Source organism: Chiloscyllium punctatum, chromosome 33, assembly GCF_047496795.1.
Source record: "Chiloscyllium punctatum isolate Juve2018m chromosome 33, sChiPun1.3, whole genome shotgun sequence".
Classification (NCBI taxonomy): Eukaryota; Metazoa; Chordata; class Chondrichthyes; order Orectolobiformes; family Hemiscylliidae; genus Chiloscyllium; species Chiloscyllium punctatum.
In genome coordinates, this window is record NC_092771.1 from 75,819,862 (window position 1) to 75,843,309 (window position 23,448).

Consider the following 23,448-nt stretch of genomic DNA (forward strand, 5'->3'; position numbering starts at 1 on the left):
ATCAGGGGTCGTCAGCGTGAAGTCATCAGACGGAAGTCATACCGAACGAATTCTTTTGATTTAATTCAGAGAGGTCATTTATATGGTTATTCAGCCAGGACTTTGAAAAAGCCCCTCGGGGGAAACTGATGAAGGAAGTACAATCTCATGGTATCAAGGGTAACTTCGTAAGTGGCATTCAAATTGTCTTCGTGGCAGGAGACTGAGGGTGGTGGGAGAAGTCTGTTTATGTGACTGGAGACCAATATTCCCTGGTGTACCACACGGATAAGTGCTGCGTCCCTTATTATTTGTGGTATTCATAAATGATATTGATGTGAATGTGGAGGGGGTGGGAGAGTGCGACGAATAAGTGTACGTTTGATACAATGATTAGCCGGGTGATTGCCAGTGAGGAGGAAGGTCTTATGTTGCAGGAAGATACAGATGGAATGGTCAGATGGATGGATTAATGGCTGACGGAATGTCACCCTGATAAAGGAAGGAACGTGACAGGGGAGGATTCAATGAATGGGAGCACACCAGGAAGCTCAGAGGGTGCTTCGCCACACATCCCTGAATGGAACTAGACAGGGTAATATGTTAGGTAAGAAGTCACATACAACTCTTAGCATAACGTTTATTAATCGAAACATAGATTGTGAGAGTTACATAGGACTTTAGTTCGGCCAAGATGGAATACTGTGTACAGTTCTGGGAGCCACATTACAGGAAAGATGTGATTGCACTGGAGGGCTGCAGAGGAGATTTACCAGGATGTTCCCTGGGATGGAGCATATCAGCTATGGAGAGAGGTGGATAAGCTTTGGTTGTTTGCTTCGGAGCAGAGAATGCTGGGGGCATATGATTCAGAAGGATAAGATTACGAGGAGCATGGAGACTGGCGATAGACAGCAGCTGTTCCTTTTAGTCAAAGGACCAAGACAAGCAGCAGACTTTTAAAGTGAAGGATTTGAAGTTTAGAGAGGATTTGAGAATTCTCAACCAGACGGTGTTGGGGCAGGAATAAACTTCCTGAGAAGTTAGTTGTGATGGGTAATATCACAACCGTTAAACAATAATTTGACCAACACTTGGCGTATCAGAACATTTCTGGCTATGGATCACGTGTAAGAAATTAGGACTAATGTAGATCATGCTTTTCTTGATGGAACAGAGTCCATGCTTCTGTGATTGTTTCAATGTGGAGGGAAAAAAACAGTTAGGAAAGTCAATGGAGTGTTGACGTTCATTTTAGGAGGATTTGTGTACAGAAGAAAGGGTGTGTCACTGTCACTGTACAGAACTTTGTGTTGTCATAAGGTTTGACTTCACATGGTTCTGACTCTGGCATGTTCACCCACAGTCATCACTGAATCATAGATCGGCTTGATGGTAATGGTAGACTGACGGATTTCCAGTGTGATAAATTCCAGATTATGATTGAAAACAATGCTGCTGCTGCTGTGGTCTACAGCACCACATGAAGTCCCCGTTTGAGCTGCAATATCTGCAATTCAGTTCGCCTGACTGCCCCCCAGTTCACACCGAGACTCATTCACACATCAGACCTGTACTCGGTGACCGAACCTGGTTTCTGATTTGGTAGCACTTCTATTTTCCTATTCTCATTCCACTGGTCTTGATGTCATTGCCTCCAATTTATTGTCTTCCTTAAACCCTTTATCATATTCATCTGTTTTTTTTTCATTACCATAATACCATCATCTGTGTTTGATGAGACTGTATTTCCCTCTCTCTGGTCATGAGTAAGAGCTTTGTAGTGTCAGTGATGCCAGCCTTATGTAGTTGCAGAGCCAATGAACGTGTGCACCTAATGTTACTTTCCAATTCACGCTGACAGCGCTCCATATCAGACAGTGCGTTCGAGCAGCTTTGACACACGTCTATGGAACTTGCTCAAAATCGAAATTGCAGAAGACACAATGCAGGTCTTGCAATATCTTGTGGAGTGAATGTAAAGTTGATCTTTCAGGTCCGGTGACCCTTCTCCAAAGCTTCCAGTTTCACCAGTAATATATGCATTTTTCCTTCCGGTATACATTGTTATTTGTTTAATTAAAAATCTGTTCTGTGCCTATTCATTTCCTGAGAAACTCATTGGTATGGCAGCATCTGCAGAGACAGAGAAACAGAGTGAGTGTTACAAGTCTAGTGTGACAATTCTTCAGAACAGAGAAGGATTGGCAACTGGGCTCTTTAATCCCTTGACAGAGTTGAGAGGATGGGTGATGGAGACCTGGGTTCAATTCCCGCCTCAGGCGACTGACTGTGTGGAGTTTGCACATTCTCCCCGTGTCTGCGTGGGTTTCCTCCGGGTGCTCCGGTTTCCTCCCACAGTCCAAAGATGTGCAGGTCAGGTGAATTGGCCATGCTAAATTGCCCGTAGTGTTAGGTAAGGGGTCGATGTATGGGTGGGTTGCGCTTCGGCGGGGCGGTGTGGACTTGTTGGGCCGAAGGGCCTGTTTCCACACTGTAAATAATCTAATCTAATCTAATCTAATAAACCGGCTTTTAGCAGTGGTGAACGAGAAGATTATGTGAAATGGCTTTAAATTAAGGTGTGAATGGGGGAAAGGGGTTCTCTCTGCTGAGTGCAAGATAAAGAAAACACAACCACAAAAGGTCATAGGGAGAGGAGGAGGGAGAATGCATGAAAAATGGAGAACAGCCATAATGGGTTCAGGCTGCGAAGTTATGAAATTGAATATTAACTCCTATTGAATATTAACTGTAACGTACCAAAGTATAAAGTGAGGTGTGACTTGCGCTTGGGTTGTGTTTCATTGAGACTTTGCAGCAGCCCAGGAACGAAAGTTTCACATGAGAGTGATGTAGAATATTGAAATGGGAAGCAATGACAAGATCAGAATTATTCCTCCAGAGTGGAAGTGTTCCACAATCCAGTCTCTGTTTGCTCTCCCCAATGTAAAGGAGACTGCTTTGTGAGCTGCAATGGCAGGAGATTCGATTGAAAGATTATAAGTGAAGTGTTGCTTCACCTGGAAGTTGTATTTGGGGCCTTGGACAGTGAGGAGGGAAGAGGTGAATGGGCAAGTGTTACAGTTTGTGCAATTACAAGTGCCATTGGGAGAATAGTGAAGTGCTCCAGGTGATGGAAGTTGTCACAGAGGGAATGGTCCCTGTGAAATGTTGACAGTGGACAGGAGCGGAATATGTGTTTGATGGTGCTGCCCTGCAGGTGATGGTGGAAGTTGGCGGAGGATGATTTTGTGAATGTGGATTCTAATGCAGCAGGAAGTGAGGACAAAGGGGAGGTCTACCATTGTTCTGGGAAGGAGGGGACTGAGTGAGGGCAGACAGTGGGCGATGGGACAATCACAGCTGAAGGCCCTGTCCACGAGAGTTAGGGAATTTTTGATTTGAAAGAAAAGGAGGACACGTTAGAGGCAGCTCACTGGCATGTGGCATCATCAAACAGAAATAACAGAGACGGAGAAACTGGGAGAGTGGAGTCAGCCTCTAAATTGAGGATTTCTGTCTCACATCTGGTCTCAAGCGGGCTGTGGAAATAGACCCAAAGGAAGGTCATTGGGTATACACGGGCAGACATTCAAGCAGATATCCCATAACGCTTAGGCATTAGAGTTTCTGTTCAAAACGAAGGATTCGATAATGAGATGAACCACCCATGGTTGACAAAAGCAGTCAACGACACTATACAATCACAATTTAATAAGCATTAGTGTAGTGCCGGGCTTGGATGTTTATTTCAGGGAGCAGAAGCAGATGCGAGGCATGAATTTCAGCTGTGCTTCCTGAATTACCCCCAGACACCATTACAATTACTGCTCCGTCCTCTTCCCTGCCTCATCTCTCCTTCCTGTTTCCAGGTTCTCCCTCTCCAATTACATGGCACATTCTCTCACGTTATGGTCCCTCCCCACTTCACCATTTCATCAATTCTACCTTCCCTGCACTAGCATCAAGCTATATCTTGTGCTGCTATTTTGCCTCTGGTCTCAGTGTGGCTCGACCTCCCACGCAGATCTCATTCCAGAAAGTGTCCTTCTTGTAGTAAACCTTAATGAAAACACCTCTCTCCCTTCGCACTGAATTCACACTGTGATCCAAAACCCAAAAATTATACTCAGCCTTCATCTCACTCTGCTAAAGTCCCTGCACGCTGACAGTGTGGTATAAGAATTCCTTTCCTTACATAGATCTGGCCAGAGATACATATTCGCTGTCGAGATCATCACCCCCTTTCGACCAAGGAATTCAGGTGCTTGATGTCTTATTGGCACTAGTAAGAGTTTTATGCTGCCTTAGTATTGTAACCTGGATAGAAACATATCACATTATGAAGTTTGGGGTGAGTGTTGTTTACCTGTCAGTTTTAATATTGTTAAAATTTCTAATGCTTATCTTTAAATTCTTGTTCTTGAAGTTAGTATCAGATGGAGTCTAGGAGGGTGAGAGGTGACATTTTAGAAGATTGTAAAATCATGTGAGGCATGCATATGGTGAATAGCCAAGGTCTTTTCAGCAGAATAGGAGAGTCCAAACATAGATTACATAGCTTAAAGGAGAAAGGGGAAAGATTTAACAGGGTCGAAGGGGCAATGTTTTCACACAGAGCGTGATGTGTGTATAGAATCAGCTGCCGGGGAAGACTGGTAGATGCAAGCACAGCTACAACATTTAAAAGACATTTGGACAAACATATGAATGGAATAAGTTCAGAGGCATATGGGCCAAGTGCAAGCAAATGAGACTAGTTTAGTTTAGAAAACCTGTCACCATGGACAAGTTGGACCAAAGGGTCTGTTTGAGCGATATGACTGTATGAATCTAGAATGCGAGGAAAAAGGAAGGAAGATATTATGCAAGTAAATTGACAAGAAATATCAAAACAAACGGCACTACTTTTTCTGTGTATATAAAGAAAGTCCAAGATGAATGTGTGACCTTCGGTAGAAATGAAGTCAGGAAAGTAGATTGAGGACGTTTGGAGGGTGTGCCTGGAGGGAACAGACAGATAATTTACACCAGAATTTTACATCATTCCTCACAGGGGAGGGCACTGTTAGTATTCCAGTGATATAAACAAAATGGTCATAGGAGGAAGTTCTTGAACTACCTCCAACAAAAGGAACAAGGTGTTTTTAAATAAACAGATAAGACTAAGGGTATACAGGTCAGCAGTATTCCATGGTTAATTTTAAAAGCAGTGGTTACAGCATTACTGGCGGTACTGTGTGAAAAATTCCATAATTTTCTGGATTGCAGGAATGGACCAGCGATTCTAGAGACCCTCCAATGTGGCGCCTGTCTTCAAGAAAAGAGCGAGACTGAAAGCAGCAGCCATTTAGCCTCACCATTATTGCTGGGAATCTGTGAGAGTCTGTTATTAAGGAAGGGACTGCAGGGCATTTAGAAAAGCTACATATGGTTTTGTGAAAGGGGATCTATATTTTGCCTGTAAAATCATTCAATGCTATTTTTCTGGAGATCCCTGAGAATGTAACAAACGGACTTGATAAAAGGGAACTGGTAGACACGAGACTTTCTGGAGGGTTTCTAAAAGGTATCACAAAGTAAAGGTTCTTACACATTACTGGAGCTCATAGTATGATGGATAATATATTAGCATGGGATGACGGTTGGTTAACACATAGAAATCGGACAGTCAGGGTTAATGGTTCTTCCCGATAAAATGTATTTGCTGGAGTACCACAAATGTCAGTGCAATGGCACGATTTATTTACAATCTATACTGATAGCCTGACGGCAAGATCTAAATGAATTATACATCCGAGTTTGAGGATGACACAGAACTAAAAGGCAGACTGTTATTTAGTGGAAAGGACTCACACGAAAAGAACAGTGCAAAGGCATGGGGTTGATCTTGTGTCTGAAACATAACGTCAGCATGCTGATGCCGCAAGTAACTAGGTTGGTTCATTATGCCGGTTCATGGGATGAAAGGGTTGAATTATTGAGTACATCTGAAATGGCGAGACGTTTTTTTCCATTGTGGTTGAAATGAATGAGGGTGATCTCTGCAAGATACAGAGGGGGCTTGACAAGGTAGATTTTGAGAATGTGGATCCATTTCAGGGCAGAGTCTCGAACTCCGGGAAGTAGATACAGAATAAGGAATATGCAAAGAAATGTCTTCTTGCAGAATGTAGTGAATGTCTGGAATTCCCTTCGCCAGAGAATATGGGGGCTGGGACACTGAATGTATTTACCGAAGGGGTGAATTGGGATTTGACATATCAGCGAGTCCAGAGATACAAGGGTTAGCAGGAAAGTGGGGTTAAGCTCTAAAGTAGATCAGCCATGTTCTGATTAAATGACATTGCAGGCTTGAGGGGCCGAATGGCCTGGTCAGGTTCCTATTTCTTTCATTGTTATGTTATTCTTTTGGAAAGTAACTAGTTATTTTCCTGAAAATGGTGTTGTACAATGTTGCATTCAGGCAGAGCAGAGGATTTGTTTGAGCTAACCCTGGAAGCGGGTAGAGGGCTGTATTCACAGCGAATCAAGGTCTGTAACATGACCCACAACTGGAGCAGCAGTTAAGGAGAGGCAAAGCCTGGAAAGAGGGATCGGGGTGGAGTTCAATTCCTGACACAGACTAGATTTCCAAAACGAGGCCTAAGCATCGGAGTGGCCTCGCTTTGCAACTGTGTAGAAGATCCAAAGGGCAGAATGAAACAACATAACAAATGGCTGCAGGATAGGAGTTGGCCATTCTGCATTTTATACGACTCCACCAGTAAATAAGGACGTGGCTCATCTCATTGTGGTGCCGACTGCATTATCCCTGATTCACCTGTCTATTGACAACCAGACGAAGCCAGCCTCGATATAATATATAAAGACTCAACCATCCCAAAATTCTGGGAAAGAGAATTCCCACTTGAATGAAATCCCACTTTGTTAATTTCTCCTTATTCCTGTTCTGACTGAGGTTGGAGGGTGTCACTGTTTCCTTTTGTAGTCCAACTCCTTCACTGCTCAGAACAAATCTTAAATGACACCAGTTTGGTGATATGGACGATGATAAAAGTCTCAGACTGGGTCAGGTTCAGTGATAGGAACAAAACAGACACATTTCTTTTGTCAGCCACAAATAACCAACAGAACTAACACAGCGGCATGGTGGATCTGCTGTTAGCGCTGTTGCCTCACATCACCAAGGAGCTGTGTTAAATTTCATCCTTGGGCGACCCTCTATATAGAGTTTGAACATTCTCCCTGTGTCTATGCTTGTTTCCTCCCAGTGCTCCAGTTTCCTGCCACAGTCCAAAAATGTGTAGCTTAGGTGGTTTGTACATGCCAAATTGCTCATAGTTCCCAGTGATATGTAGATTAAGTGGGTTAGTCATGCGAACTGCAGGATTACGTGGATAGAGTAGGGGTCAGGTCTGGGTGGGATGCTATTCGGTTTGTCAGTGTGGATTTGATGGGCAGAATGTTCTGCTTCCACACTGTTGAGTTTCTATGCCAATGGCAACAAATCTGGCCCATTGAAACACCCAGTGGGTATCTACCTGATACACGCTGCTGGAGGTCTTGTATTTTTCAATGAGATCATCTCTCTTTCTATGTGTAACCTGTTAAAGTCTCCATAATATAAGGCCTTCATCCCTGGAATATATGAATTGAAACTTCGCTGAACAGCTTCCAATGTAATTATATCCGTTTTGCAAGGTTTGTGAAGGTTTGTAGCTCAGGTTGTGGTTTAGGTTGTAGGTTTGCTCTCTGAACTGTAGGTTTGATATCCAGGTACTATTTCATTACCTGACTAGGCAACATCATTAGTGGCGACTTCCAAGTGAAGCGAAGCTGTTGTCTCCTGCTTTCTATTTATATCTTTCTCCTGGATGGGGTTCCTGGGGTTTGTGGTGATGTCATTTCCGGTTCGTTTTCTGAGGGGTTGACAGATGGCATCAAGATCTATGTGTTTGTTTATGGCGTTGTGGTTGGAGTGCCAGGCCTCTAGGAGTTCCCTGGCATGACCTTGCTTAGTCTGTCCCAGGATAGATGTTTTGTCCCAGTCGAAATGGTGGACAACGGAGAACTACAAACCTGCAAATATAGAAAACTGACAAACACTGACCAAATACTTAACTACACCAGCAACCATCCCAACACACACAAACGAAGCTGTATCAGAACACTATTCCAATGAGCCACCACACACTGCAGCACAGACGAACTACGCAAAACAGAGGAGAACCACCTATACAATGTATTCAAGAAGAACGGATACTCAAAAAATACAGTCCGCAGATTCCTCAAGAACAAGCCACGACAAGCAGACCTAACGCAGCCAGAAATCCTTACCATACATCAAAGAAGTTTCAGAAATGACAGACAGACTCAGAAGACCCCTCGGAATCTTAGTAGCACACAAACCCAACAACACTTTCAAACAAAAACTAACAAACTTAAAAGACCCAGTACAACCCATAAAACCAACATCACTTACAAAGTTCCATGGAAGGACTGCAATAAACACTACGTAGGACAAACAGGAAGAAAGTTAGCCACGAGTATACACGAACACCAGTTAGCCACAAAAAGACACTACCCTCTCTCCCTCGTAGCCCTACACACGGATGAAGAAAAACAACATTTCGAGTGGGACAACACATCTATCCTGGGACAGGCTCAGCAAAGACATGCCAGAGAATTCCTAGAGGCCTGGCACTCCAACCACAACGCCATATACAAATACATAGATCTAGTTCCCTCTATCAACCTCTCAGAAAACGAATAGGATTTGACATCACCACGAACCCCAGGAACCCCATCCAGGAGAAAGATATAAATAGAAAGCAGGAGACAACAGTTTCGCTTCACTTGGAGGCCGCCACTGATGACGTTACCTAGCCAGGTAATGAAACGTCTGGATATCAAACCTACAGCTCAGCTAGCAAACCTAAACCCCGTAATTATATCCTTTCTCTTGTAAGGCGACAAAAAGTAGCCTCACACCCCAGACCTCACACCTAAGTATTGTGAGTCTTGGGGACTCTCTTCCCCGCAGACCATTAGAGGCAGAGATATTGAATATTTTTGAGGCACAGACAGAAGGTTCATAAGCACCAATGTAGTCAAAGATTATCGGGGAATAGGCAGGAATGTGCACCATGTGGAAACGCTGACAGTGGTACAAAAGGAAACAGCTCTAGAACATCCAGAAAAATGAAACAATGAACTCGAAAACATTTTAAAATGCAAACAGCGATAGAACAGAGTTTGAAAGGACCATGGGGCTGCTTTGTCGTGAGAGAGAGGACACTCGTGATGGTTTGCCCTAAGAGTTACCACACCTCAGGTGATTGGGTGTGGTTGAGAGAGCGTCCCCTTCATGGTAACCTCTGTCAGTGTAGGAAATTGAACCACCATCTCTCTCTGGGAGTGATTTTCACACCCGCAGCATCGCTTGTCATGCCACAATGGAGATTTGGAGCTGTAAATGGATGGGAGTTACACATCCTGTCACTTCCAGCATGGGCTGCAAGTTTCCCCACGCTGAGCAGGGATCTTACACAGTGTGACTGAGAAATGCACTGAGGTGCTGTACACAGTCCTACATGCTGGGAGGGTAACTGCTCCTGGTTTACAGATCAGTGCACTGGGGTGGTGTACACAGTCCGACATGCTGGGAGGGTAACTGCTTCTGGTTTACAGATCATTGCACTGGAGTGGTGTACACAGCCCTACGTGCTGGGAGGGTAACTGCTTCAGGTTTACAGATCTATTCACTGTACAGTTACCCATCCTGAACAGAAACCTTGTCGTGTTTATAAAGCAAGACACTTGTGTGGGCTGCAGACAGACCGTTTCACCTGAGTTACTGAATCAATGCACTGGTGTGGTCTATGCTGGTCCACATGCTGGACAGATAGTTAGTGGCCTGGTGAGACCTGCACAGCCTTCCACCTTGGACAGGTGGCTGGGTTGTCTGAGCCTGGTCTGCGCAGCATTCCATCCTGGAGAGGTTGATGTGTTGTACTGAGTCTGGTCTGCACCGTGCACTATCCAGGACAGATTGTTGGGTTGTACTGTGTCTGGTCTACATAGTGCTGCATCCTGGGCACATTGCTAGTTTATACTGTACCTGGTCTGCACAATGCTCCATCCTGGACAGATTGCTGGTTTGTACTGAGCCTGGTCTGTGCAGTGCCCCATGCTGAGCAGATATTTCATGTGGGCGTATAAGTGTCTGGGCTGGATCTGTGAGGTAGATTAATTAATCCGAAATAATTCCTGATCGATCTATCACTCCTCGAGCTCAACATATTCCGCTGTCAAACCCTGTATTTCTGCAACATGCTGCCCATTAAGTAATTGTCCAAATAAAACGTGAATATCTGTCCTTCTTGCGATGTAAACGAGCAGAAGCACCTGAAAATATATGATGAAGGCAGTTGCGACCCAAAGGTGTTCTTATTTTAAAGGTAAATGTGAGGTGCTCTGTTTCAGATGCATTTCGCTTAGTCAAAATGTTTGACACTGAGCAAAATACAATTTATTCAAACACAGTAGAGAAAACACAACACAAAACGTAATTCTATTGGACAAGATAACAGAATTATAGATTATTTAACTACTACACATTAACTACTCCAATATGGTAACATCCTTGAAACACACCCTTGTCACAAATCAAATTCAGGAAACAGATAGGCTCACATGCAGTTCTCCAATCCAGGAGGAAAGAACAACAAAAGTAAATTCTGAGAGAAATCTCAGAGAGAATGTGTGGCAGCCGGGAGAGACTTCCTGCCTTCTAACTCTGCTGAGACCCAAACCAGAACTGGCAAAAGTTACAACTAAGAAACCTGGTTCGATGACAGCTTCACCATCACTTCACAGGACCCGGCCATGTTTGCAAGGACAAAACGGAATGGACAGTATCTACACAGTCTACTCCACTGTAGGAGCCTCTCAAAAATGCCTAACCCCATCTAAGCAGTTAAATGATGGTAAGATAAATGTCAAAGTTATACATAAATAAAAAAAAAATGAAAGGATGTAGCAGGCCTGATAATCTAATTCAGACGGCCCCGGGAGCCCAGCAATTCCTATCCTGCCAAAACACAGTAGAATCATCGAGCTAGTGACGAGAAAGCATTGTCTCTCTCCATCACCTCTAACTTTACAACTGGAGATGTGCCATTCACCCAATAGTAAGCGATGTCAACATCCCACCCAGACAAGTATGTTTGTGGTCTATAAGCGATGAAGTGAAATGGGATAACTGTTTGCGCCATGACTGTAATTGATGTCACTCTTCATGGACCCTAACTGTGTCACTGGAGAGTTTCCATCTTCCATAATCAAGGGGCTTCTTTGAACCTGTTATTCCGTGGTATCAGGGGCAGCGTCATTGTCAACACGATAGGGATCAGCAGCTCCAGAGAGAGGGAGAAGAATTGAATTTGAAAATAAAAGACTGGAATGTTCCAACAATGAACAGAAGTTTATCCTGGGGTCTTTACTGGCTTTCTCAGGATTGGGCATGGTTAGAGTTGCGGATTGAAGCCATACTGATGTTTATTCAAGCCGGTTACTATCTGATCCTCACTATTATTGGTGTTCCTGGTAAGTCTATCTCTGTCAATTCTATAAACTATGGTGAATACCATTGTTATTTATATTTTGCAAAGACGTAGAGCATTTTATTCAGGTTCAGTCACATACTCCACTTCCTGTAAATGAATTTCAGAGTCTTCATTCAGAAACACCTAAGAAGGAACAAGACTGTTCAGAAACTCAAATCTGACTTGTGCCCTGAACTGCTTTATGTCTCTGTATTCTCACTGTCATCAAACCTGCCCACACCCACCTCATTAATATCCCCAGTCTCCACCTCTGCCTCATTGCTGTTGCTGAATTAAACATCACCTACCCCTTTGTTCACTTCATAATTTATGGCTCCAGTTGTATTCTGACCTCTCTTCCAGTTACAAATATTTTGACCACAAACTTGTTCTCGTCACTACAATTACTTCACAACTGGTACTCTTGTATCAGATTCATAATGTCACTGGACGTGTAATTCAGAGGCACAGATTATGACTTGAAAGCCATTGTTTGAAATCCTACCACAACAGATGACTAAAATTAAAATTGTATGACAAAAATTGGCATGACATGTCACTGATGGAAACCATAAACGATCAGGATTTCTTTTATTATTGATCGTCTTTAGGAAAGAAACTGAACATTATCGCCCACTCTGGACTAAGTGTGACTTCAGACCCACAACGAAATAGTTAGCTCCATGTTGTCTTGACAAATAGCCTCATAGTCAAGAGCAATTAGGATGGACAACACATGCTGCCCTTGCCAGTGGTGCTGACATAACATGAAACAACAACATTAAAGGTGAAATAAACCAAGGAAATGTGGATTATGGAGATCTGAAATAAAATTCCCCAGTGTCAGAAGTGTTGGAGAAACTCAACAGGGATGACAGCCTCTCTCAGGAGAAAAAAACATAATGTTTTGTGTTCAGTGATTCTATCAAAACTCAATGCAACTGGGAAATAATATTATTATATCAGGGATGATTGGAAGGGTGAGTGGGAGGTTTGTGTGGAATGGATGGAGAAACGTCCAGCAAAAGAGACAGAGAGAGAGAGAGAGAAAGGAAAAGCAAACAAAAGGATTGCTAAGGATGAACTTGAAGGAAAATAGAATGGGAAGAGATTCTAACATTCCTGCCTTACCCATATTCTCGGAGACCACGTCTATTGAGGTATGTACCTGGTTAAAGTGAATTATGTTCCCTCTGTCACTCTTCTCTGAGCGTAATGATCTCCTCCATTGGCAATAATGGTGTTGCCTGTCTCGTTGCTGAGATACAGGGAAAGGTAATGTTACAGTGTCAACTGTTTCTTTGGATAGACGACTTGTTACTGCGGTACTGTGCAGAGATGTAACGGCTTTCTCAGCCAGGAAGAGAAACTGACGAGATGAAAGAATTTTCAACACTGAATGGGTGCAGCATGTGTGTGAAGATTTGACATACTATTGTCATTAGAAAGTCAGTGGAGTTTCTGTAGATGGTGTTCTCAGTTTTTTTTTGTCAGCTGCTGAGTTCAGTCCGGGAGACCAGAGGGTCTGGTGACCCCACTCTGGACACTGCATTTACAGAGTGTCTGGGTCCATGGTAAACAAATGGAGCGGAGACTACATCGAAGGGAAGGTCTGTAAACAGGGAGGAGCGAGGAACTGCAATTTCCTCTCTGGGATTTCGAGAAACATTTGTCTAAGCTGGACCCATTGATGTGTAAAATGTGAAACCAGCTTGTTTCATAAATGAGGTGCTCAGTGAGCTGTATGCCCTCCTTCTGTAAAACCAATAGTCTCACATCAGGGACAGGACTGTGCAGACTCTCACCTTGAAGTGAACTGTTTCAAATCTGCAACATTTCAGGCAGGGGTGGGTATTATATCCACCATATCTGAAGTGTAGTGCTCCGATGTAACACTAGCTGACCGAAGCCACCTGCCTGCTGAGAGGAATGCATTGTTTCCATCTCCACAGGGGAAGGTACAGAAACTAACTTCCAGAAATATGAAGAAACAAAGTGACTTGTTAAAATGAGTAACTGCAGGAAATTAGAATTAATGAAGAGTATTTTCTTGGAAATCTAATTGAATTGAAGTTTCATAAGTTGCTGCATCTGATGAGTTACATCCCAGAGAATTGAGGAGGTGTGAACAGAGCTAGTGAAATAATTACTGATTATCCTTCAAAGCTGGTTAGATTCTGGAAAGGATGCTGCAGACTGGAAAGCAGCTATTCTCAACCTAAATATTTAAAACAGGATAGTGGGGGAAACAGAAAACTAAATAGCTTGATGTCAGTGGTCAGAAAAACATTGAAACATTTTATAAGGAACGTGACAACTAGACATTTGGAGAACAATGACATAATTTGGTAGAGTCAGTCTAGATTTAGGAAAGGGAAATGATGTTTGATAAATCTGCTGGGGTTTGTCGAGATTGTCCATTGTGGCATCAACAATTGGGAACCAATGGGAGTGAAGTATTTGAATTTTCAGCACACGTTTGACATGGTTGAATACAGGTGAGTGGGGAATGTTAGATTACATGGGTAGGTCGGTGTGGAATATATAACGTATGGATTATAAAATGGATAATGGAGAGACGAGAAGAGTAGTGTTTTGGCTGAACTGAAGGCTTGATCGGCATCAGATGGATCGGTGTTTGGGCAATAGCTGTTCACAAGGTATAAAAATGATTCAGATGGGAACAACAAATATCATCATGTGCATTTATATTTATTAAATAGTGAGAGATTGGGAATTGCTGTTGTTGAAAAGAACCTGGATGTCCTTGATCATCAGTCACAAACAGCGTTCATACGGGGCAGGAAGTAAATGATATTTGGCTCTTCATGCAACATCATTGAAGTACCAGAGTTAGTATATCTTTCTTAATGGTAGTGTTTTGATGAGAGAGTGATTGGTGCATTGTGTACAGATTTGACCTGCTTTATAAATAATGATCTCCATGTCACCGAGACAGTGCAAAGGAGTTTTACCAGACTAAACCCTGGGCATGATGGAGAGTATGCAGGAACTGTGTGTTTATTCCATAGCACTGCGAGAGAATAAGAAGCTGAAATGTGATGGTTATTGACCGACAATCATGACGTCTCAATCAGCTGAATAGGGTGAAAATTCCATACTTTTCAGGGGATGTTAGATTTCCGATAGTTTACATGCATCTGCAGAGCCCCCATGACGATTGATAGAGAGATACAGGCTCTGAATGAATTCTGGACATTTGAATGCACAAGTGTGACATTGCATTGCATGTCACTTTGTACACAAACTTGCCAGCAGCCACAGTAACTTCATTCTGAAACAGTTAGTCATTCCCCATCAGTTTCTGACATCCATGGAGACCATGGGTCTGCCTTCTTGGAGATTGAAGACAATTTGGAGACTGGTTAAAAAAAGGTTGCTTCATTCCAACTGCCAGAAAACCGTGTTAAAGTAACACTTACGTACTATGACTAATTAAGCCATGTGGATCAATTTGAAGCAGACTATCTGTGCAGCCCCTGCTCTATTTGTTTGCAATGTTAGAACATCTCTAACACTTTCCTGTTCCTCTGTTAGTGACTTGAGAAGCTAAATGACCTCTTCCTGTTCCTTTGCAAGTGACTCCGGTTGTGAAATTGTCTCTTTCTGATCCCGTGTAAGTGACGTGTGCGAGTGAGCAGATTCCTTCTTTTCCTGTGTAATCAGTAGGAGGGACTGAATGGGCTATCCCTCTTCTTGCTCAGTAGTTGTGTTGGGCTGAATGACTTCCACGCATTCTTGTGAAACCATATTGAAGTGCTGAATGTACTCCTTCTTTTACTGTGGAAATGTACAGTGCTGTTACATAAATGCTACCCAGACAGTAACAGCACAATCTTGAATGTTGTCCAGGTCTCGTTGCACATGGACACAGACTGCTTCAAGAGCTGATGAGGGACAACTTGTTAGAACGTTATGTAAACCTCAGTGAATATTCCCATTTCTGGTCAGTTTGGACTCAATGTGCTGAATGGCCTCCTTCCACCTTGCAGGGATTCCCCGCTAACAAACAGGAGATGCCTGGGCTGAGGGAGCTGTCCGGAGGTTCTCCTGCAGAAATGCCCCATGGCTGAGATGATTGATGCCATCCGATGGTAAACATCTCCCTTGTGGTGTGAATGACTGCAAACTGTCGAGAGGACACAATCAATTCTCATTAAGTGTGATTTTGCTCATCCTTGATGTCATCCTCAGTCTAACAGTGACTTGATGTCTAGGCCAGTCTCCCTTACCTCAGCCCCTGTGTTCACTCTTTTGTTCATATCAATAGGTCATGGTGCAGAAGTAGAGAATGTTTTCTTCAAACAGAGGGTAGTGATTGCTTGGAATTCTCTTACACAGAGAGTTATGGGAGTGCAATCACTGAAAGTGACTAGTGGAAATTGGTTCTGGAACCCCTACTATTTGTTATTTGTTATGTTATAAATGACCTGGATGTGGGTGTTGGTGAGTGGGTTAGCAAGTTAACATATGATACAAAGTTTTTTGGAGTGGTAGAGTGTGGAGGGATGTTGTAGGTTGCAACGGGACATTGACAAGATGCAGAACTGGGCTGAGAAGTGGCAGATGGAGTTCAAACTGGAAGAACGTGAAGTGATTCCCTTTGCAAGCTCGAATGTCCATGCAGAATATTTGGTTAAATACAGGAATCTAGGCAGTCTGGAGGAATAGAAGGATCTTGGCGTCCATGTCCACAGATCCCTCAAATTTGCTACCCAACTTGATGGGGTTGTTAAGAAGGAATATGTTGCGTTGGCTTTCATTCGCAGGGAGATTGAGGTTAAGATCCAAGAGGTTATGTTGCAGCTCTATAGAGCACTGGTTAGACCACACTTGAAATATTGTGTTCAGTTCTGGTCACCCATTATAGGAAGAATGTGGAAGCTTTGGAAAGGGTGTGGAGGAAATTTACCAGGATGCTGCCGGGACTGGAGAGCAGGTCTTATAAAGCAAGCTTGAGGGAGCGAGGATTTTCCTCAATGGAGCAAAGAAAGATGAAAGGTAACTTGATAGAGGTGTACAAGATGATGAGAGTCATTGACAGAGTGAATAGCCAGCGACTTTTTTCCCAGGAGAGAAATATCTATCACAAGGGGTCATAATAATAAGGTAATTGGATGAAGGTTTAGGGGAGATATCAGTTGCAGGTTATTTAGACAGAGAGAGGTGGGTGTGTGGAATGCACTGCCACCAGTGGAAATAGAGTCAAATATGTGAAGGAAACTTCAGAGAATCTTGGATAGGCATAGGAAGAACGTGAAAGGAAGCATGTCGGTTAGTCTGATCTCAGAGTAGGATAAACGGGGGGGGGGGGGGGGGGGGGGCGGTACAACATGGAGGACTGAATGTCCTGTACTGTGCTGTACTGTACTTTGTTCTGTGTTCTATGGAAGTGCTCGTAGAGGCTGGAGATAGCGGCAGAGCAGCATTTAAAGTGGCCTCACCAGCATCCTGTGCAAGCGCAATATGCCACCCCAACTCCTATACTCAAAGTTCTGACTGATTAAGGCAACCATGCCAACCGCGTTCTTCACCACCCTGTCTACCTGTAATTCCACTTTCAAGAAACTATGAACATACACCTGAGGTTTCTTTGTTCAGCAACACTCCCCAGAGTACTACCCCTGCTTTAACTTACCAAAATGCAAAATCTCACAAATATTAAAATTAAACTCCACCTGCCAGTCCTTGGCCCATTGATGGTCAGTGGTGCTGTTGTACTCTGAGCTAATCTTCCTTACTGTCCTCTGCACCACTTTTTTTCATTTTATCTGTAAACTTATTAACCATGCCTCCGATATTCACATGCAAGTCATTTATATACATGATGAATAGCTGTGAGTTCAGCACTGATTCTTTCAGCACACCGCTGGCCACAGGCCGCCAGTCTGGAAACCAATCCATCACCTTCAATCCAATTTTGCAAACAATTGGTTAGCCTTTCCTTGATTCCAAAAGACCTAATATGTCTCCGATGGGGAACCTTATAAAACGCCTTGCTGAAGTCTGTGAAAACAATGTGTACCACAGTGCCTTCAATCTTCTTTAAGACCTCTTCAAAATACTCAAACACATTAATGAGACATGGTTTACATCGTACTAAGCCATGTTGACTATCCCTAATCAATCCTTGCATTTCTAAATGGATGTAAATCCTATACCTCATAATTCCCTCCAACAAACTCTTCAACACTGACGTTAGGCTCAATGAGTCGATAATTAACTATGTTTTTGGATCAAGTTCCCTTTTCTAGTCCTACCCGTCCACTGGCCACAAACAAAAATGTAACCTGGTTGGTGATATGGCCAATGTTATAGTTCTCAGGGTGTGTCAGGATCAGTGTTAGGAACAAGTCAGATAGATTTATTCAATCTGATAAAACACGTTTGTGACCAAAACAAACTTACTCAAACTATGATGGAAAGAAAAATGACGATTGGATATTGCAAATATGTCACACACACAATACACACACACACACACACACACACACACACACACACGTATGTTTGGTAACAAATTGAAAAAAGAAATCTGCAAAGTTAACTTGACAGAACTTTGTCCAAATATTATTCGAACTCATGACCAAAACAAAAATGAGAGTTTGAACCGAATGCTGTTCTATTTATCGAGTAGCGTTGAAAATGTGTTGCTGGAAAAGCGCAGCCGGTCAGGCGGCATCCAAGGAACAGGAGAATAGACGTTACGGGCATAAGCCCTTCCCTGCTGCGCTTTTCCAGCAATGCGTTTTCAGCTGTGATCTCCAGCATCTACAGTCCTCACTTTCTCCTCCTATTTAAAGAGTAATCAAGTCGTACAGCATGGAGAGAGGCTCTTTAACTCAAGCTGATCCATGCTGATCCAAATGTCCATCCACAGTTACCCCATTTCCCAGCCCTTGGCCCACAGCCTTCTCGTCCTTTCCTGTCCATGTACCTGTCCAAATACTGTTTAAAAATTGTTAATATAAATGCTTCAACCATTTCCGCTGGCAGCTCTTTCCCTTTGTGTACCACTCTCTGGGTAAAACAGATTCCACCAGTTTGCCTTTTATTCTTTCTCCTCTCACCTTAAACTGATGCCCTCTCCTCCTCGATTCCCCAACTTTGGGAAAAAAAAGGCTGAATCCATTCACCCTATCCATGCCTCTCATAATCGTGTACACTTCTATAAGATCCCCCCCTCAGTCTCCTACGCTCTAAAAAAAGTCCTTGCGTGTCCAACCTCGCCCTATATGTCACACTGCTCTGTCCTGGCAACATCTTTGTAAATTCCGTCTGCAAACATTCCAATTTAAAAACATCCTTCTGATCGCAATGTGTCCAAAACCGAACACAACACTACAATACAGCTTCACCAACATCCTGTAGAATTACAACATAGCTTCCCAACTGCTCTCCTCCATGTTCTGACCGATGCATGCCAGTGAGCCAAAAGCCTTCTTCACTGCCCATGTCTACCTGTGGCTCCACTTTCAGAGAACGGTAGAACTGAACTTCATGGTCCCTCTGCTCAACCACACTGCTTAAGGTCTTACCATTCGCCAGGAAACTCCTACATTGATCTAAGTTTGCAAAAATATTCCTCAGCCAACTTGTCCCGTTGATCAAGTTCCTGCTGCAATTTCTGATAAAATTCCTCAATGACCCCGATACCACCAATTTTAGTGTCACCTTCAAATTTACTAATCATGCGTTGTACATTCTCAAGGATATCATTGATATGGATAATAAACAACAATGTGCCCAGCACTAATCCCTGAGGCACTTCATGTGTCACAGGCCTCCAGTCCGAGAGCCTCCTTGCACTATTACCCTCTGCTTACTACGATCAAGCCCAATTGGCCAGCTCCCTCTGGATTCCATGCGATTCTAAACTTCCAGACCAGCCTAGCATGGCTAACTTTGTCAAACGCCTTACGGAAAACGATATAAACTACGTCTACCGCCCTACCCTCATCAATATTCCCGGTCACTTCATCAAAGAACTCAAAGAAATTTGTGAGGCATGATCTCCCACTCACTAAGCCATGCAATGTTTCCGGTATAAAACCATCTATTAATGATAATGATTAAAATTACTAATAACAAACAATAATAAATAATAATAATATGACATTTTCAATGGAGAATAAATTATCCACGGTATGTGATATTGGAGCATGCGTCATGGGTGAAGGGCAGGATAGATTTTGGACCTGTGTCATTGAACTGCATTGAAAAAAAGCAAGGGTGGCATGGTGGCTCAGTGGTTAGCACTGCTGCCTCATAGAACCACGGATCCAGGGTTGGTTCCAGCCTGAGGTGACTCTCTGTGTAGAGTTTGCACATTCTCCCTGCGTTTGTGTGGGGTTCCTCCGTGTGCTCCATTTTTCTCCCGCAATCCAAAGATATATAGGTTAGGTGAATTGGCCATGCTAATTTACACATAGTGTTATGTGCATTAGTCGGGGTAAATATAGGGTCGGAGAATGGTATTGGGTGGGTTGGTGTTCGGAGGTTTGGTGATGCCTTGTTGGGCCAAGTGGCCTGTTTGCAAACTGTAAGGAATCTGAAAAAAATACTATTTCTAATCAAACGCTCTTTCCAAATGGATGTACATCTTATCCCTCCCACTCTTCTCAAGTCACCTATCTACCACAGATGTTAGCCTTTCTGGTCTATAGTTCCCAGATTTTTCTTTGGTTCCCTTCTTGAATGATGGCACAACATTTGCTACCCTCCAATATTCTGGACCCTAACCTGTGGCTAACGATGATGCAAAAATATCAACCATGTCCCCGTAGTTTCTTCTGAAGTCTCTTGCAGTGTCCTTGGAAACATCTGTTTAGGACAAGGAGATATATCCATCTTCATACATTCTAATGCATCCAACACGTCCTCTCCTGTGACATTGACGAACCAAAGATATCACAATAACCTTTGTTAAGCTCCAAAGTCTTCATGTATTTCTCCACGGTAAAGACACAGGAGAAATATTCTTTGAGAATCTCACAAATCTCCTCCGGTTCTAGACATGCATGTCTGGTTTGGATCTTGAGGGGTCATATTCGCATTTAGTTTTTTTTTTAATACACTTAAAGAACCACTTTGGATTCACCCAAATCTTCTCAGCCAAGGTTATCTTGTGCCCCATTTTCGCCCTCCTGATTTCCTTCTTCAGTAAACTCCTATATCCCCCTATATACCTCCAGGTATTCCCTTGATCCCAGCTGCATGGACCTGAGCCACGCCGCCTTTTTGCTGGTCAAAGCCTCAATACTTCCTGACATCCAAAGTTCCCTATTCCTACCAACCTTGCCTTTTGCCTCAAAGGAACATACACATCTTGAACTCATGACATTTCACTTTTAAAGTCGTTCCACTTGCAGGAGGTCCTTTCGCTTGCAAACAGACTCCGCCAACCAACCCCTACAAGCTCCTGTCTAATTCCATCAAAATTCGCCTTGCCCCAAGTTTGAACTTGAACATGTGGAGCAGTTTCGTCCTTCTCCATAACTATTTTAAAATTATTACAACTATGGTCACTGGTGACAGAGTGCTCCCCCACATTCACCTCAGTCACCTGTCCTGCCCTACTTCTTAGAGGAGGTCAAGTCTTATCCCTTCCCGAGTTGCACCCGCTATATACTACTTGGGGAAACTTTCCTGAACACACATAACAGATGCACCCCATCTCAGTTCTTAATTCTATGTCAATCCCAGTCTATGTTACGAACATTAAAATCTCCTACTATGGCAATCCCATTGGCTCTGCAAGTCTCCCCAATCACTCTACATATTTTTGTTCGGCTAATTACTTGTTTACTATTTGAGGGCGGATGGAACAACCGAAATAATATCGCCATTCCCTTCTTATTTCTAAGCTCCCCCACAAATCCTCACAGGATATTCCTTCAGTTATTTTATCTCTGATTACTGCTGTGGTCCTCGCCTTAATCAAAAATGCAACTCCTCACACCTCCTTCCACCATCTCTGTCTCGCATTAAGCACCTGTACCCTGGTACATTAGGCTGCCAGCCATGTCTCTCCTTTGGCCATGTTTCTTTAATGGCTATAATATCCCAGACACTCGTACCTCTCCAAGCACTGAGTTCATCGGCCTTACCTGTCAGCCACCTTATATTGGAACAGGTGCAACTCAATCCAACAGACATTTCTTGCTCCCTGTCGTGTTCCTGCCTAACCTATCTCTGCAAGTTACTGTTTGTAATTATGATATCTCCTTCCAGCCTCGCACTTGCAACCCTGCTATTGAGGATCCCACGCCGTCCCCCACACCAGCCAATCAAGTTGAAACCCTTCCTTGTAGCACTAGCAATCGTGCCAGCCAGGTTATTAGTCCCCTTCCAATTCAGGTACAACCTTTCCTTCCTGAACAGGTCACCTCTGTCCCACAAAAGATCTGAGTGATCTAAAACTCTGAATCCCTACCTCCGGAACTAATTATTTAGCCACACATTCATCTGCCAATTCCTCCTTTTCTTACGCTCACTAGCACAGAGCATTGGAAGTAAACCGGATATTACCACTGTCGTGGTCTTGTCCTTTACCCTTTTTCCTCGCTCTCTATAGTCACTTTGCAGCACCTCAAAACTATTTCTACCTGATACAGGTACACAGGTACACACAAATCCCTCTGTACCACTGGGTTCTACATTCTCCTTGCATTTAAATAATTTTCTGCTGTTTTGTCTTTTCCCCAAAACAGAAAATTCCTATCACATATATATTGTATATTTTTTTCTGCTGAATGTTTGCTGAAAACTCTCCTCTGTCTGTATGGCATTGCTTAGTGCTCTGCCCCTCCCCAAGTCTGTATCCGATTGCAGATATTCTGCCCTCTCCTGTCTGCATCCCATTGCAGACGCTCTGCCTCCCGTGTCCATACAATGTGTACAATGACTTCTGGCTGCTCCCCCACCCCGGTGAGAAAGTTCTGCAGCCGCTCTGAGACATCCTAGACCTTGGCACGTAGATGGCTATACATCATCTTGGATTCCCATTTGCAACCACAAAATCTCTTATCTGTTCCCCTCACTATCCAGACTGAATAATTACTTCTAAAGTTACTTGTCTCGCATAACCTACTGACAATGGGACTTCTTCCTGATATAATTGGATTTGGCTGCATTGCTTTGTTTCAGGCAGTGGACAAATTCCAATGAATCATCATCAGGAATCCTCCATGTGTGGAAAAGACGACTAGGCTTTTTTTCACTCCCACACGTTGCTGTGATGAGTAGCAGGGAAACAGAAAGTGAGCAATAGACTGTTCCTTCACAGATAGTCTACATTTTTCCATCTGTAAGTTAAATCAGTCATGTTATCAGGCCCCAAACTGGACCATGTGAGCTCTCCTTGAATATTGTCCGAACTATATGACTCCATCGCATTCTCGACTCCAGGTCAGTGCATTATTGCTGTTGTCGTACACAGAATCAATTAACTAACAATAAATGGCCCTACTTGTTTTGAAGATGTGTTAATATGTGCCTGCATAATGTAAACATAAGCATTTGATAACTTCACAATATCTGTGTTAAGATGAATATGTTTTATTCTTAAACAAATAAAGAAATAGCTGGAAAAGGTCAGCCTGTCTGGCATCAGATAAGAAGATAAATCAGAGTTCAATTTTTCGGTCCAATAACCTTTCCTTTGAACCTGAATTATTCTTAAATTATTTCTCCAATTTTATTCTCCCACATAAGAAGAAATATCCATCAGGTATTCACCAACTACACTCTTCTCAAGATGTTTTATGGTCAATAAAACATCTCTCATTCTCAGGCCGGATTGTTCTTTCTTCGTAACGTAATGTCTTCATCCCAA